At 44.1% G+C, this 13584-nt stretch overlaps 1 pseudogene; it reads left to right on the forward strand.

Moving 5' to 3' along the window:
* The window catches only part of LOC146977775 (uncharacterized), a 4250-nt pseudogene extending 520 nt beyond the window's left edge, over window positions 1-3730 (forward strand).
* Window positions 3731-13584: the final 9854 nt, after the last annotated feature.

Here is a 13584-nt window from a genome sequence, read left to right on the forward strand (position 1 = left end):
CCGGAAATTCCTCTCTTTTTTGGTCCTGACCCGTTTGCATCCCTGATTATTATTATCTATAATTAAATTTAAATGGCATTGCATACATGTAAAATTAAATGCTATTTCACATTATTTGACCAGTAGCAGTTACACCCATCTGAACAGGTCAACCACATGTTTAAAGCCCGATCACAGTTGAAATCTTGAAATGAAGGGCCTTTAATGGCCAAAACATTAACCTGGACAACATTTTAACAGCTGGTTGGCTCAGATTTTATTCTTTTCATTGCATTCACATGCTGCAGTGGACAGTGGACAATTTAGCTTCAGTATTAATGCAGTATCTGAAGCACCGTCTCCACGTATTTACTGACAACAGGGTTATTACCTGGACACGTTAGCTCGTCGGTATGGTAACGGCAACAGGTGACTGTTGCTGCGTGCGTCTGCCCCGGCCCCCGAGTCAAACAGCGGCGGCGTTAATGAAGCAGCGTGGCCACTCACCGTCAGTGAAACGTCAGTGATCCGCTCGCGGATTAACGTTAAATATACGACGAGCCGTGAGCGATGTACATCTCACCTGGTAGTAGGGCTGTCCCAAACGATTATTTTTCTCCTGATTAATCTATCGACTATTTTTTCGATTAATCAATTAGTCTAACGATTAATTTTTTGACTTATCTAACGATTATTTTTTGGTTGACGATTAGTCATTTACAAAAAAACACTTCTGAACACTTCTCTTATTTAAATTCTTCAGATACTCTTTCTGGTGTGCATTCCTCTACATCAGTGGTTCACAACCTTTTTTCCTCAAAGCCCCCCCCTTGCTTTTGTCAAAGACAAGCCTTTTTATTCTATTTTGTTCCATCCTTATTTTATTTTATTATATTTTGTTCTATTTTTATTTTGTCTTTATGTCAATTTTCCTTTGTTGTGTCATAATTGTTATCAAGTCCCTATAAGCAGGTAGGTTTTTGTTCCTATTGATTTTGATGATTTTGATTATCCAATTGGATGTGTTATTGGAATTTTAAAATTTCAATATGCACAAATCTAATTTTGATAACCTCACAACCTCAGAACAAACAAAGCTCTGTAGACCCCCTGACATCTCTGACGCCCCCCTGAGGGGGGCCCGGACCCAAGGTTGGGAACCAATGCTCTAAATAATCTTTTTTTTTGGAGGGGAAAAACTGTGCCACATCAGTTTGCTTTAACCTGGAAAATAGACAGATAAAGCAGAGTGCACACTGAAATATTAGCACAATGATTTTGAATAGGCACATTTATTTAGTATAGTCATGGAGCAGACCAGTGTTTCCTCTAGGATGTTTTTTAAGCCGGGGGTGCAGGACATCACCCTCACTTACGATCTGCATGCTGTGCTGCGTCCTGGTGCACACAGAGCAGCAGCGGAGTGGATTAAAAAAAAAAAAAAAAAAGACAACACGAGGACGTGTTTACATCTATGGATACATAAAGCAAGGAGACCGTGGTGGGTAGTTTGATTGTCTGAGGGAGGGGGGCGCGTATGAGTTTCGTTTTTACCGCGCACCCTTCGCTCTGTGTGTGTGCGTGTGAGTGAGAGAGAGAGAGAGAGAGAGAGAGAGCGTCAATAACAGCGAAAGAGCGCTATGCGGAGGTGAATGAACGGAACGATGTTGCAGCTTCAGGTGCTCGTTCATCGGCGTGGTGCTGCTGTGGTACAGCACGTGTTTTTGTGCTGCACGTTACAGTCTATGGTTCACAACCCGACAGTGTGTTGTACCCGTCGACGTATTTACGTCATCGACGTAATCGGAAACAACTCGACGGTATGTTGCACATGTCGACGTATTTACGTCATCGACGTAATCGATTAGGTCGATTAATCGGGACAGCCTTACCTGGTAGAGCACACCCGCTGCAGCGACCCAGTTCGATTCCACCTGACAGTCCCTTTGCTCCGCGTCAATCCCCCCTCTCACTCTCTCTCCCCCCTCCCCTGTCTCTTTCCAGCTGTCCTTTCAAAATAAATGCATTCAAATCCCGAAAATAAAAATTAAGAAAATCCGAGTCGGTGCTGCACAGGTTCTACTGGCCCGCCGGTAATTTTTATTTGCCCCGCGCAATTCTGGGCAACGACGGTTAGCGGCTGTTGGCTAACGTTAACACTACGGCGTGAGTTAATGTGAGTTAACGACAAGTTACATTCACAGACAGAGTCCCATTGCTTTTATGAGCGGTCAAGCGAGTCAAAAGCCGAAAAATCCATTTGTGGCGGACGTAATTCTTTCGTGGCGGGCCGCCACAAATAAATGAATGTGTGGGAAACACTGCTGTTACATTGATGAACTTTTACTTAAGTAAAAGTAAAAGTACTGGTGAAAAAATCCAATCAAGTGAGACTAAAAAGTAGCTCTGAGACTTCAGGCCAATCAGAGGCTCATAGCAGGAGCAAAATTCCTTGAGCTCAGACTAGCGTCCACTGAGAAGATCATTGGGGTTCATAGCAGCAGCAGTTATGAGTGACAGTATGAAGACTCTGTTGTTCATGATGTGTTTCATTGTTTCTGCAGGTGATCAGCACCTGTTGAAGACTGAAGCAGAGGATCCTCCTGAGTTGACCTCTAGTCTGGATCAGGAGAACCCCTTGATTCTACATGTTAAAGAAGAAAAGGAGGAACTATGGACCACTCCAGAGTTCCCCCTCACTTCTGTTCATGTAAAGAGTGAGGATGAGAATGGAGACGACTGTGGAGGATCTGAACCATCCAGGAACTCAGATCAACATGAAGATCTTCAACCAGATACAGATGATGAGGTCTCAGAGTCGTCCTCTGAGGCTGAAGACAGCGATGACTCAGATCAACATGAAGATCTTCAACCAGATACAGATGATGAGGTCTCAGAGTCGTCCTCTGAGGCTGAAGACAGCGATGACTCAGATCAACATGAAGATCTTCAACCAGATACAGATGATGATGTCTCAGAGTCGTCCTCTGAGACTGATGACAGTGATGATGACTGGAGAGAAACCAGAGCACCTGAGTCAGGTTTGAACAGTGAAGCTGTTCATGTAAATGAAGAAGAATGTAACACTGGTAAGAAGTCTCACTGTAAGAAGTCTCCCCGCTGCTCAGAGTGTGGGAAAACATTTAGCACAACCACGGTTTTGAAGATACACATGAGGATCCATACAGGAGAGAAACCATTTCACTGTGTTACCTGTGGTAAACAATTTAGTCAAAGAGGTCCTCTTATAGAACACATGAGGATCCATACAGGAGAGAAACCATTTGCCTGTGCTACCTGTGGTAAACAATTTAGTCAAAGATGGGGTTTTAAAGTACACATGAAAGTCCATACAGGAGAGAAACCATTTGACTGTGCTACCTGTGGTAGAAGATTTAGTCAAAGAGGGACTCTTACAGAACACATGACAGTCCATACAGGAGAGAAACCATTTGAATGTCCTACCTGTGGGAAACAATTTAGTCATCGAGGGAGTTTTAATAAGCACTTGAGACTCCACACACAGGAAGAAACCATTTAGTTGTGCTATTTGTGGGAAAGGATTTACCCAGAAGGAAAATCTTTCGTTTCACGCAAGAGTCCATTCAAAAGCGAAGCCATTTGGTTGCAGTGTTTGTGGGAAACATTAATGGAGTTGGAGAATTTGGCTGCACATGGATGCACATGAAATCCCATCAAGGAAGGAAACTTCAGTTGTTCTCTTGAGAGGCACATGAAAGTCCATACAGAAGTTAAACCATTTTCTTGTAGTGTGTGTCTGGAGTACATAAGGCAGTAGGTTGTCTTAAGACACCTTAAATCATTTAAATGCAGTTTTGTGATGAGACATTTTGTGAACAGGAAGATCTTTACGTGTACACAAGGATCAATGTAGGAGAGTAAACGTACAGTTGAAGTTTTTGTGGCCGTCAATTCTCTGATGTTTCTGGCAAGAAGAGACGTAGGAGTGTTATGTAACTCAGGACTGTTACTGAAGGCAGCAGCATTGTGTGTGAGGCTGCAGTAATTGAACTGTAATAGCTCATCAAAACACAGTGAAAAGAATTTCACATGTGAAATATTTTGTGTAAGTTTATGATTTTAAAATGTGATGAAATGGATTGTTCATGAAATTAATGCTACAAATAAATGACAGCAGTAAGTGAGGCTGCAGAGTTGTTGGTTGAAATGAACAGCTCATTCCAACACAATAAACATTTTCTTTCTTTTTTTTCCTTTTTTTTTATCAAAGTGTAGATAATTCTGTAAAAAGAAAATCTCTTTCTGGTATAGTTGTACTTGGTGGTAACATCTTTTGTTTTTTGTTTTTAAGGGAATAAAATGAGGATCCATTTATTTTAAATTGGAATACGATTTTCTCTCAAGCTTTGGGTTTAATGTTTAAAGGAGCTGTATGTAAGAATGTGGCCCAAACCGTTGCTGCAGTCAAATTCAAAACACAGCAGTGTGTGGCAGTGGCTCTGACGCAATTTACGCATGGTGAGTCCACCTCATTTGTCAGTGTGAAGGCCCTTTCACACCGCGGACGTAACGAATAAACGACACGAAATTGCGAAGTATTCGGCAGCGAATATTTCGCATCAAAACCATTCACACCGGCGGCGACACGAATATGCGACAGTTATATTCCAAAGTTTCGCTTTGTGACAGGTGGTTCTTTGCCTCCATGTCATGGCTTCAATCTGTTAAAGGTTCATGAAGCAGGATTTGTGAAGAAATGCACATGCGTTTTAAGTTTTTTACTGCTAATGGGCGATTAAGCGTTCAAAACCAAAAAGAATGAGCCCACTCGCGTATCTCTCTGTTGCCTTGAACAGGCTGTGTGCTGCATAATGCGCTGCAATTCTGGGTCCGAATTTCCCGCGCTGTCCGCGGATGTGACGTCAAATGACGCTGCATGCGCGTCCTCGACAGCTTTGGCTTTCCACCGCTTTCGACCAGCAGCGGTCGGCGGATGTCTTGCAGCCTGAACAGTTATGTGAGCAGCGAGTAGAGAAATAACGTCACTTTCTTAAATTTGAATATTTTTTCATGCGAGAAAGTGACAGTTTAGATTCCCAATCTGTTGTCAGTTTATCCAAATAACGTCTGTAAGTAGATTTGCTCCGACATTTTCCGGAGGAGTGCAGAGCCACACACGAACGGCAGCAGCGGCTCGTCACAGAGGCTGCAGCCGGGGAGCTGAGCTCATCGGCCGGGCAACCTCTGTTTTCCTCCCAGGGAAGAAAATGAGCCGAGTAACTTACCCACAGGTTTTTAGAGGTTTTCTGCCGGCTGGTTGAATTGTTTTTAGGAGATAAATGCTGGTCTCGTTGATGAAATCTAACAATTGTGGCAGTCGCATTAGTTCATTTGAATGAAAAGTGATGCTTAAGGTGTGTGTGAGCAGCGCAGCCTTGGGGCTCTGTATGTACAAAAATCACCATATTTAGGCTACTTCAATAAATAAATAAATAGTTTTACAATGAGCCGATTGATTCATCCGTGGTCAGTTTATCCAAACAACGCCTGTAAGGAAATTCTCCGACGTGTTCGGAGGAGTGCAGAGCCACTAGAGCAGCCGAGCGGCACCAGCGGCTCACAGAGGCGGCGGCCGGTGTGCTGACCTGATGCCTGGGCGGTCAACCTCCGTGTGTCGCGGTAAATTGTACTGTTTATTAACAGCCAAGCGGTGTGTGTGTGTGTGTGTGTGTGTGTGTGTGGCAGAGATGAGAGATAGTGAAAGCTGTTCTTTTTTTCTGTGAGAGACTGCTGCGGCGGACCCAAACGAAACTGTGGTGGCTGATTAATGGAAAACACTGGTATAGTCAAAGTCCTTCTAGGCAAGTCATGCCACTCGGCGGCCATCTTGGCGACGCCACGAAAACCCCAAGGAGACCAGACCCCTATCTAAATGAATGGAGGGGTGGTCAAATCCACCCTTTAACGTGATAGCAGGACGGAAAAAACATACAGACGTGCTAGCCAGTGAAATAAGATACAAATAAAAACCAAAAAAACATAAACTTTACCGCAGAATGACGTTTCAATCGCTATTTTTCCACAGGGAGTACTCAACTGCGCATGCGCGTGGATTTACGACACCGCCGTCACTGTACGGCTGTAACGGCTGAGTCCGTGATCTAGCAGCAGCCCGAGCATACCTACACCGGTCTGCCCTGCTCTACCTGGAGACATATCGGCATGAGTCTGGAGATTTTTGCCCAAAAATAAACGCTAGACTTTCATGAAATCCGTCTTAATCATCACCTATGGGCTCCTAGTTGTGTGTGTGGTGACTGTGTCTGCTCCCCCCTCCCACGATCCCCACTAACGTTAGCTGTCTCGGATGCTATCAAGTGCTAGCATGTCGTCTCAGCAGCAGCAGTCAGTTAAAATAAATAAATACAGTCCGAGTGAACCGCTGGAGCCACGGACTGATTACCGACCATCACTGACAACTAAAGCCTCGACTGGTAACCAGCATGAGGGGCGTTGTGCTGCGCTAGCTCGATGCTAACTTCGACTAGCGGTAGCGGTTAGCATCCGGCGCTAGCTTCGGTTAGCATCCGACGCTAACAGCCGCTTCTCAGCTCACAACAAGCCTCTCGTACTCGGTACAATAAAACAATAGAGGCTCTCGTTATTAATGGTGACGGTGTCTATCGGTCCACGGCTCCAGTGCTTCATCCGGACTGTGTTTTTTATTTTTTTGGAGTGGATTGCTGCTGCTGCTGCTATCATGGACAGGAGGCTAACGCTTAGCCCCAAGGGAGGGGGCCCAGTTTGAATGTTTAGGTTAAAAAATGAAACGAACAAAACTATAGGCTACATTCAAAAATTAAATTAAAGAAAAGGTGGACTAATCGGTTCATTGTAAAACACTTATTGATGTGAATGAGGTGAATTCTGTATACGTAGCCCCGAGGTAGCTCTTTCGTTCAGCAGCACACACCTGAAGCTTCACTTTTCATTAAGACCAACCAATGTGGCTGCCAAATTAACAAGCCGGCAGTAAACCTCTAAAACTCCGCGGGTAAATGTAACAGCTTTCCTCCAGGATGAGGAGCCGCTCCCGGTCGCCGGTGGCTCTGCACTTTTCCGAAAACCTTAGAGTAAATGTTCAACCTGACCACATACAGTACACACGGTGCTAAAGCCGTGTTGTTGTTGCCACCAGGTAGGTTTGTCTGTCGTAAATCTACTTGTGCGCATGCGCTGGTGCAACAACATGATTGGCCTAGTTCAGCTCTGGCAACGCAGGTGATTGGCTGCTGGTGAAAAGGGACGGGACATGCGCCATCTTTGGCGTCGCAGCTTTCCCCATTCAAAACGGGCAGAGTGGTCTGTCTCCTCATATTAGAACGTCTCTGGTATAGTAACGTTATGCCGTTTCCAATTCAGCCACAGTGTCACTGTCACAGCATCAGCTGCACTGCTGTGGAGAGTTGATGCGCGCTCCCGCACCAGCTTGGCTGATGGCTGCAGTAACCCTGACGGCCGCTGCGGCCGTTGTATCGCTAATGAGTTTTATTCCTTGATCCTGCCTCAAGCTCCTTTAATTATCCCTCAGGTATTCGCCACTGTCGTCTTGTTACCAACTCAACACAGCAGCTCACTATCTGATCACTGATTATGGTAAAATGGTCATGTAAAAGTACATTTACCATTTACCATTTGTTACCAACTTTGCTCAACACATCAGCTCACTGTCTGATCACTGATTAATATCTGATCACTGCCTGATCAATATCTGATCACTGTCCTGACAGTATGAACACACTCTATTGCTAATTCTCCTCCTCTCTCCTCCGAAACACAGGTTATTTACATTGTTTACAGTAGCGGCCAAGCACGTGTCCATGTGCCCGTGTGTGTGTAGCCTACGTGCGGTGCGACCGTACGCCAGAGAGACGGCAGGTGGAGGGGCTGACTGGCAGAGATGAGAGCAAAGACGGTGAAACGCTGAAACGCTGTTTTAAAGGGGACCTATTATGCTCCTTTTTGCACCAACTAAAATAGTTCCTGGGTGTCTTAAAGACATGTCTGTGACGTGCTTCGGTCAAAATACCCCAAAGATCAAACATCACAGCATTCTCAAAAACAGGGCTCTGCAAAACGGTCTGTTTCAGTGGCCCCTCCCTTTAAATGCAAATGAACCACTCCCTCAGCATTGCGTTACCATGACGATGTCTACTACTAGTACCTATACTGATTTGGCCAAAATGTAGTATGCAAACAAAAGCTGAATCTGCAGTAGGCAAATTGCCAGATCTCCAGTATGCATCTGACCAGTCTACATTGTGTAATGAAATGTGCCCATGACCTAGTCTCACCCTAACCAAAGATGGTATGGAGTAGTCTTTGCCATGTAGGCTACTGTAACCATGTAACATGTAATATAAAAATGCAAAAATAAATATATAAAATAAATTAAAAATATATGCAGACTGGTCAGTTCATTGTAAAACAGTTATTTATTGATGTAAATAAGGTGATTTGTGCACATCAGCAGCACTGCTCCTCTCCTCCTTCTCACAGCTTCACTTTTCATTCAAACTAATTCAACTGCCACAAGATTTCATCAATGAGACCAACATTCTGCTAAACCACACGGCGGTAAACGTCTAAAAAACCTGCGGGTATGTTTAGCGGTGGTTTTCTCTACCGCGATGAGCACGGACGCCTGCCCGGCCAAGGAGGCCTGCAGACGGGCTCTGCCTGTGTGAGGAGCCGCTGCAGCTCCGGAGCTCCGTCGGTCCAGCGTTACGTCGGTCCGGCGAACAACGTCGCCCCGGCGGTACGTCGCTGCTCACACAGGTACAGCTTCACTTACATGAAACGTCGGCGTAAACTTCTAAATAAAACTTAGTAAAGTGACGCTACAGCTCTAAAACATGCAGGGAAGAAGCAGGAAGTAGTCCGCTCCGCTCTCCGCTGTGACACCAGGCACAACAGAGCAGCATGGGAGGAGGCGGGGCCGGTCTATGGGCTGGAGCAGAGACCTCGGCATGACCATGTAGGGGAGTCCGGCACGCCATGACGTAGACGCGACCTCATGTCAAAAAAAACTCAGCGCAACCGAGTGTAACTGTACGTTCAGACCGAAAGCGTCGAGAGCGTCGCGGTGGCCGGAAGTCATTCATTTTCAATGAAAACCAGCGTCGAGGAGCGTTGAAGAGCGTCAAAGGCGTTGGCGTCGCGTTTTGGCGGCGAGAGCGTCAGGAGAAAGTTGAAATCTCCTGAACTTTATGCTAATGAGCGATGATGCGGAGCAGCGGCAACCAATCAGAGTGTAGATGTCGCGGCCCCTTTAAATGGATGACCAACCACAACCGACGTCAACTTCTTTGACGCGCGTCAAAACGCCAGGGTGTTCAGACCACCAGCGTCGCGGAAAAGCGTCAAGAGCGTCTTTTGACGGTTTTGACGCTTTTGGTCTGAACGACCCATAACAGGTGTGCAGAGAAATCCCAATTATCTAGCAGGGTTTACCTCCAAATGCATTAACCTCAGGATATGACACTTCCACGGCCTCTAGAACCATTATCCAACATTTTAAACATATATAAAAGTCTGAAAAGCTGGAAAAGCATAATAGGTCCCCTTTAAAAAAAAAAAACATATTCTTTTTTCCTGTGAGAGACTGTGGCGGGCCCGACTGTGCCACCACAGTTGGGAAACAGCTGTGTTGTGACGTACCCCCTTTTCACGCTACATGATTGGTTGATGCGTTTATTCGCCGGGCGAAAGCTCAGAAAATTCTACCTCGCTGCGACACATTCGCGGTCGGTGTTAAAAGACCCGTGATGAAAACCGGGATTCGAAAAAAAATATGGACACGCAAATTATTCGCACGAAAAATACGTCTCCGGTGTGAAAGGGCCTTTACAGTGTGGTTTATTACTTTTAAAGTGTAAAGTGTCTTTGAGCATCTGTAAAAGCGCTTACAAATAAACTCCTATTATTATTATTATTATTATTATTATTATTATTATTATTATTATTATTATTATTAGTAGTAGTAGTAGTACTAGTAAATAATGTGTTGTGTATAAGAGGAACAGCATGGCAACAAGAATATGCTGGGATTTTTTGCTTAAAAAAAACTACTGCTGCTATAGTCCTCAGTGCAGGCAACCCCGGTTTCATTCCCCCTATCTCTGCCTCCCAATTCCTGTCTCTCTCTCAACAGTACTGTTGAGTTAGTCAGTACGTTTACATGCAGAGCTTAATCGAGCTATGCTCAAAATTCGATTGCAACTGAGAAAAAAGAATAACTGACGGGGTCCGCCCCCTCATGCGGCGTCACCCGTTTCAGCGGGTTAAAGCAGAAGTAAGTGGTCCGGTCGTTTTCGCTAATGCTGCGTTCCAGGCAGGCTTTTGAAATCGTAAATTACAGCTTCAAGTCACAACTTACGACTTTGTAGCGTTTCAGGCAACCCACTCGTGTTTTTCCGACCTGTTTTACCGGTGAAAGTCACTATAACGGCCACTCGTAACTTCCGACCGGTGAACTCGTACCAGATCAAACTGGTACCACTTCACGGTCGGAAAAATACGAGTTTCCTTGAACGCACCATAACAGTCCTCGTCCCTACGTCGCCACATTCACGGCGTCCCTTGGCTGCACACACAGCCCTGCATGCCGTTCTCTCTCCTCATTGGATAAAAACTGTAGGATACGATAAATGTTTTCTCTTCGGCTCAGAGCAGAGCAGAGTGACTGACAGACCCGTGTTTCAGTCCAAACACTCTATGTAAGTGATTGCTGTCGGAAGATATAACTATTTAAGACTTATATTAACACAAATATATCACTTACTTCTGCTTTAATACGCCTCCTGTCCTGTTGACTTTTCTGTCACCTCGTAAAAAACTGAATATAAACAACTTAGTAAGCTTAATAATAAATTCTCAACTGCAGTTCCCGACCAGACGTGCCAGTCTGGGCGGGATTCACGCTGAGAATAGGATACGGGCTTCCTTTTTTCCTCTCTCTCTCTCTTTAATAAAACACTCTTGCTGGTCGCGCTGTGTGAAATGCATTGAATCGGCGCTGACGTTGGGGTTTTTTTTACTTTGCCGGGTTCGGGCGGCTTCTCTGCTCCACTTTGTGCCGTCTCTAGTACTGTTGTGGAGCATGTGTGCACATCCATTGTCCAGTTATATTCCGACTAAGGTGTAAAGGACATGACGGAGAAAATCGAATTCCAATCGCATTATCTGGGTGTCTTAATCGGAGTTCTCCAACTCCAATTTCAGTCGGACTAAGGTGTTTACATGCACTTCAGTTGTCCAGTTATAGTCGGATTAAGGCAATAATTCGTTTTTTTCAAGTGTCATGTAAACGTACTGACTGTTAGGAGCCTGTCCCGGGTCCATATATCATACTATCCTGTGGCGCTTTGTGGGTTACACTTCACATGCAAAATGTCACGACAGCTGCGGTGTCCTGTTGAAACCTGGAAGCTGCTATGAAGAAGAGAGCTGGGGCTGGACCAGGGGATTGAGCTGCTGTGTGCCGAGAGCCAGGTAGCATGTTGCTGCTGGAGGAATGAACACACACCGGGCCACCGCACCAAGTTCTGCTCTGAATCCCAGACCTGCCAACCTGTGCACATTTTGCATGCAATTTGACATCAAAATGCGCTGGTACGATTCGCCTTTCTAAACTATGCAAAAAGCTGCTGATGTTACAGGCCTCAAGATGAGTCACCTGGTCTCAGAAGATAAATGCCCTGTTTTCACAGGAAAAGAAGAGACAGAATGTGCGTTCTCCATGGCAGGCTGGTAGCTGTCTTTTATTAAACAGAATTTTACTATTTTTCTTTTACATGCTCAGTCCTTCACTGACTTATTTCATTCACTAAACATACTCCATAAACTGTCAAAACTCAATAAACTGTATCACCTTCCCATCATTGGGTGAAATCACAAAACACATTTGTGTACTCAAAGTAACATTTCCACTGTTTTTAACCAAAAGAATCATGTTTTACTTAAATCTCCCTCCTGTAGACTCTACTACACTACTGCCCATACGAACACATCTACACACGTAAACAACAATACCAGCAACGTGTCGGCATACTCTTTTAACCTAACTCAGTACATTAGCATGAACATTCACATAAACACATTAATTCACCTCCACATAACTTATATTACACTTCATTCTTAATTTGGTTACCATTGCAATTCAAATATACAGTCACTCACAAAAGAAAATGAAAATAAATGCCCAGGAGCCCTACAAAACCGAGCGAAAACACCGTCAGACCACCATTTTATGTTGTTTTCTATGGGAGAAACGGAGCTACTTCTATTTTACGCTTCTCACACTTCTCACCGTCTACATCACGATTTCTACATCATAAACTTAATTTATACATTCAACAGGGTTTTAACCGTACTTATACCTGAGTTGTGGTCGTTTAGCACACTTAACTAACCTGTTTTCACAGGAAAAGAAGAGACAGAAGTCATTCTGTGCGTTCTCCATGGCAGGCTGGTAGCTGTCTGAGGAACGTCAGTCTGACGCAGCCACAACAAGCGCTCACACATGGGGATACTCCCTCTTGTGGTGGAATTAGAGACCTACACTTTTGAAACTCTCCTTAGAAAACACATTAAATTCGCTTATCTTTCAATACAAAAAACACATAAAATATAATAATTCAAAATTTGTGACCATAAACATTTGTAGGCGTCACACTGACATCTGTGAGTCATTGTGCACGTGGAATTCTCATGTCTGACAACATGATGCAGCAGTGTGGTGGTGAAGCAGTTCCAACCAATTATAGTAATATAATAATATTAAATCATTATTCATTCATTTGTCAGGCCTGACTTTTTTCAGTTATCCTGGATATCTTTTTTTTTTCTTTCTCTTTTTGTTATCCTGGATGTCTTAATTCAGCTTTTGTGCAATACCCCCCTGGTCCTGACCAGTGTTGCTTTTGGCTGTGGTCACTTTTTTGATTTCCTCATGGCTCTCCATTAGAACAACCTGCTCAGCCTGCATTTGCTCCATTTTGCGCAGAAGTAGAATCATATGATGCTAAACGCCCCCTTTTATGTGAAATGTGCACAAAGCTGACACCTGGGCATAACAAATCAAGTTGATAACCACTGTCATTATGTGAACAAAGTAAGCCTACACAAAGAAACCATGTCATTATTTGACTCTGCCCTTTAATAGTATAGTAATTACTAATCATTGTATCACTATCACTAGCTATTACCATACCTCACTTTTCATCTACTCTACTTGGATATTACTGGTTATTTCCTGTCATGACTTCATAATTAATGGTCTGTAATTTAAAAGGTTACCAAAAAACATCTAATGAATCAGAATGAAACAATTATGATTGTTGATGGCCGGACCCAGGCCATCTGTCACAGAGGACGACTCCTGTCCCACAGTGTGTGAGGGGAGCCCCACGCTGTCAGAGGAGTCTGACACATTAACAGTGAACACACACCTTTTCTTTGTATTTTTGGGTTAGTTTTTTTTTCTCTTGTATTGTTTTATTCAAAAATGGTTCAAAATACACAGTAGTTGATCTTTTTGGGGTTTTTTTTCTCGTGTTATTG

This window comes from Trachurus japonicus, chromosome 12 (assembly GCF_045865225.1).
Source record: "Trachurus japonicus isolate A0001 chromosome 12, Traja_1.0".
NCBI classification, from domain to species: Eukaryota; Metazoa; Chordata; class Actinopteri; order Carangiformes; family Carangidae; genus Trachurus; species Trachurus japonicus.